At 36.7% G+C, this 5,022-nt stretch overlaps 1 long non-coding RNA gene across 1 annotated transcript; it reads right to left on the bottom strand.

Annotated features, from left to right (window-relative positions):
- Positions 1-916: 916 nt before the first annotated feature.
- On the bottom strand, positions 917-2,359 carry LOC147514068 (uncharacterized). Its single transcript, XR_015215889.1, has 3 exons — positions 2,328-2,359; positions 1,347-1,819; positions 917-1,168 (listed from the first exon to the last, which is right to left on the bottom strand). It is a non-coding gene; the product is annotated as an uncharacterized LOC147514068 (long non-coding RNA).
- Positions 2,360-5,022: the final 2,663 nt, after the last annotated feature.

A 5,022-nucleotide genomic window follows, 5' to 3' on the forward strand; every position in this document is an offset into this window, starting at 1 on the left:
GCAATCCCTCAAAAAATGCAATGTCATCGATCGGGTTTGTATCTCTGATATTTTTGTAGGGATGCCAAACAACCTGAAACAAAATCAAATGTGTCATTAACAACTCTAATGATCAATTACTAAAAAATAAATATAAAGAAACTTAAATACCAAATTGTCATTGAATTTAATACTTACATTGAACTCATTCAAATCATCAATTATCACTCGATAAAACTGCAATGCATACGTTGTGTCATAATAGTGTGGAGCGACTGGGATGTGTCTATGAGCACGCGGCTGAGACGAGATATAGTTGAAGTTTGGGACTGTCACGAATACCGGAAAATACTCATAGATCCATGCCTAGATATACACAAATAGTTAACATATTGATAGAGTAATAAAATTAACATTAAAAAAAATAAACTCTAAAATACTCAAGTTTTACCTGTAGAAGAGTCATATAGCCTGTAACTCCTTTCACCTTCGCACATGTGGCAGCCCCGAGACCTCTATATAAAAACGCCAAAATTGCTGCACCCCATGCATACTCTTCTATCTCACTGAATTTCAACAACGGCCTCAGATAACATATAGGCACTCCAAATCCCGACTTGTCAAGAAAAAACGGCACATCCAAAGAAAAATAGAATAAAAGCTCTAACGGTCGTTGAACATCCCGAAACTTCGAGGCCTTCTCTACCACATTCAAAGAATAGCACATATAGGGCTATCATGAATCTTGTTCGCAAAATGCTTCCGGATGAATTCTAGCCTTACTTTTGAAGTGAACCTGCTAGCTTCCATCTCCGCCCTAATCAAATCAATAGGAAGCCCCAGACCAAGATGTAAGAGATTTATCGATTGCTGTAAGTTCACTCATCCCCCCTTTGCACCTTCTCTTCTCTAATCTTGTGACTCCACTCCTGATTTGGACAACATCGTCCAAAGTCACAGTCATCTCCCCAACTGGCATATGGAAGGTGTTGGTCTCCGGATGCCATCTCTCCACAAACGCCGAGATCAATGGTGGATCCATATGCTCGTGATAACCTTCCACGAGATCAAACAACCCAGTCCTTCTCAACTGCACGGCAAATCTCGGAGACCTTTCACATTCATTTTTGAAATTCCATTGGGATAACTTCGCTAAGTGTGAAACACACTTCAACGCTCCGCGATCCTCCTGAAACAACCGAGCACGCATTAGATATATATGAACAGAAACAAAAGATTTTATAAAAAAGAAAATCAAAGTACACAAGAAAAACAAAATATTACCCTTCTCTCCCAAACATCGCGAAATGACATGCACCGCATAGTCATACAACAACTCGACTCATAATGGGCCTCCCCATACACACCTCTTTGAAACTCCAAATCATCATTGGATTTTCTTACGAAATCCAATACCGGAGGTGCTTCTTCCACTGGTGGTACGTCTTCTACCACATATTCTTCAACATCATCATCCTGCTCATCCTCCTCCTCACTCTCCTCCTCCTCTCACTCTCCTCTTCTACTATACTCTTCTACTATGTCTAAACCTTTGTCTAAACCTACATCTAAACCTACATCTAAACCTACATCTAAACCTACATTAGTATCACTATCTACACTATCTACACTATCTTCACTAAACGAATCAACCTCAGGAACCTCAAGAACCTCTTTTTCCAAATGGTCCCCTCTACGCGCTGATGCCGTTAAGCCGTCACCCTATGTCTTTTTCTTCCAACTGCATCACCGCTAGAGGAACCGCCACCAAACAATTTCTTAACACCCTTTAATGTAGTTTTCGCTACATTCTTCACATTCTTTGATCGAGGACCCATCGCTACAAAGAAAAATAAAATAAGTATTAGTAAACCATATTTAAATAAACAATGTACAAAGAAAACCACTAGAAAAAAGAGATCATCCCAGTCGTAAAACTAATAGACTTATAAGCTTGCTATGATAACTCCAAGTATATATGAAGAAATAGAATGAGGTGTTACGCTATCCAAATTCTATCGAATTTTGGGCAGAGTTTCCTTTGTTTGGTCAACATTTCGTATACTTAAACCTGTCATAACCTGGAAATCAATAATGACATCCTTCCAACAACCATATGTACATATAACCTAACTTTTACACGATTAATTAAAAATGTATATATATACAAGATCTGTTTTACAGATGAACCGTCATTTATGTACATCAAGTATTACAACAAAATAACTGGACTCTCTCTACAACAAAATGAACTTGACTCGTCCCTCGTCAAGCATAGGGGAAACCACCCAAAAACCACCTTGATAACATACATTCAAGAAGTTTGAAAACCAAAGAAAGCTTCTCACCTATAATGCTTTACCGCTTTAGTTTTGTTCCCAGATCCGGACCTTAAGCAAGTACTTTCGTAAAAGCTGCATGTGATCAAGGTCATTACTCATTAGTCAAGACTCAAGAACATAAGCAGTATGAAAGGTGAGTAAAAGAATGTATAGAAACACTAATCATAAAATGGTAAAAGTATCTTCTCTTATAACATCAGGCCCTAAAGGAAAATACTAGGTATGAAAGATGAGCACTACTCCTAAATACATGGTATTTTATCATAGTCATTCTTTCTTTTTGGATCAATAAAATACAAAATGTTCAATCCATAATAACATGTTACAAATTACATATAATGATCTTAATTAGCAAGCAGTTTCCCTTTATCCATTAACAGCCTTAAACCTATCAATTCCTACACAATACAGATTGTTCAAACTTTTAGGTCCAAACTCGAAACCCATATATTCACATTCATATTTCTCTCAAAACCAACATCTACCTATAAATCGTCAAATAAGCATAACAGTACATTCAACTAGTACTAACAAAAAACATTCAGTGTATCTTGGTAGAGATACACTACCAAATTAGCACCAAATACAAACTGGTAGAGATATTTATAGTGTAGGAAAAAGGTGAATGTATCTTGGTATCTTGTAGGCTCAGCTGTTCTAACGTTATTCAGAGTATTTTGGTTATTCTACTTATCCTTGAAATGTCACATTTGAGTTACTTTTGTCACGCAGGAATTTTTTATCAATCAACCGTTTTGAAAGAAAAAAGAACATTGAGTTAGCTATTTCTTCATTTTCAATTCTTCGTTCGCTGCAAGATGTTTCTGAAGGTCAATATTTGGCCGGGGCTTCCCTGACCATTGCAGGTGAACTTCTTTGTCAATTTCCTGCTCATGACATCAACATGCAATATTGAATTGTTGAATCAGAGTATAGGATACCCTTAAGTCAAATCCAACAATCGAGTCGAGTAGTCCATGTCAATATGTCATTGTACTTTCTCTACCCTGAATCTTAACTCATTGACTAGACAATCTCCAGCCAGGAATATTTGTTCCCGACAGCCCGTGGGCGAATAAGGTGCCATAGAAAGAGTGCTTTAGGGATGGGGACGAGGATGCTCCTAAGGTTAAAGTTTTGTAAATGTGTCCTAGCCGAGTAATGAGAGTGCAATCTGGGAGTTCTTCTTGCACGTAGTTGTTCAAAGGAAGTTGAGTGGAATTTTCAGCATTGCAGACATTTGTCGCACTGCAAAGCGGATTACACATTTTAGTGATAAATAAGGACTTTGGGATAACCATGCAAGAGTTTTTTGTGCTTGGTATATGATGCTAGAGGGCCATATATGGAACCCTTAAGCTTCCTATAAGTTAGACCTTATTGGCCTGTTGTTGATATTTATGTCTCAACTCTCAACCCGATCAGATTTTGTACCAATAAAAAAAAAAATGCAAAACGTGATCGATCTTGTATTGTCTGATTTTGAGGATTATGTATCGTAGTGTGGATCAGCTGTTCTAGATAAGCTATATGAGTTACATTATTGTGCTTAAACATCATATTCAGTCGATTTTAGATGTACACGCCCTTAGATGAGATGATGGGAATTTTTACCAACAACAACTTGTAATGGTTCTTTGGGATTTGATCCCAATAACCGTTTCTTACCGTGGTAGCGGACTCATACTTCTATGCATCTCATTAGCTTCACTCTTATCCCGGTAATCAAGGCAAGAAAAATGAAAATGTTTAGTAAACTCAAATTCCACAAACTCAAATAGCTTAATTTCTCGACTCGTTTCTAACTTAGAAGGACTTAAATGCGTCATTTTATTAGTACAAATTCGGTAGGGCTTCCCCAAAAGCAGAATCGTTTCAGAACGGTCATTTATTTGTTAACCTTTTTCCAAGTACATTCAATATCTTATCCATTAAAGCCAAATTAACCATCCCATTCCTCTGTAACCCAATCCCATTAGGCGAAAGCCCAGAGCCCACGGGTCGAATTTTAAACTTTTTATCATTAGCATCTTGTACAATCTTTTCCAATTCTTGTAAATTCTTAGGTTGGTAAAAATTCCTTTGTGTTATTGTTGTCTTTTAGTACCTTCACTGCTATTTTGACACCATTAGGGAATTCGCCTGTGTAGACGTCTCCAAACCCACCAGCACCTACATTCTTCTCGAGATTTGACGTAAATCTCTTAAGTTCATCAAGTGAAAATGATTTTGGTTTCTCATTTGTTAGTTTATACAAGAAATCTTCGATTGGTTGTGAACCGTCATCGTGTTCCATCAATTTATCTCACAAAATATAGGTTGTAAACAACTTTAGTTTATACGAGGCGTTACACTATCCAAATTCTATCGAATTTTGGGCAGAGTTTCCTTTGTTTAGTCAACATTTCGTATACTTAAACCTGTCATAACCTGGAAATCAATAATGTGATGCATAAAATTGGTGTGATATTGATAGGAAATTGGTGCCTTTACATTATGAAGTTCAGAAAGATTTCAAGCGAGATGCATAAAATATACAATACTTTAAGAAATTATAAGAAAAACATGAAAAGAAAATCTTGTTGGGCAAAATGAAATTATACCCACAAAATAAAATATGCTAGGAAGCTAACCCTCTAGAAAAAAAAAATAGGTTAAACGCTTTACTAATTCAAATTTGTCTGTTTTTGGCATCCTATAA

This window comes from Coptis chinensis, chromosome 3, assembly GCF_015680905.1.
Source record: "Coptis chinensis isolate HL-2020 chromosome 3, ASM1568090v1, whole genome shotgun sequence".
Classification (NCBI taxonomy): domain Eukaryota; kingdom Viridiplantae; phylum Streptophyta; class Magnoliopsida; order Ranunculales; family Ranunculaceae; genus Coptis; species Coptis chinensis.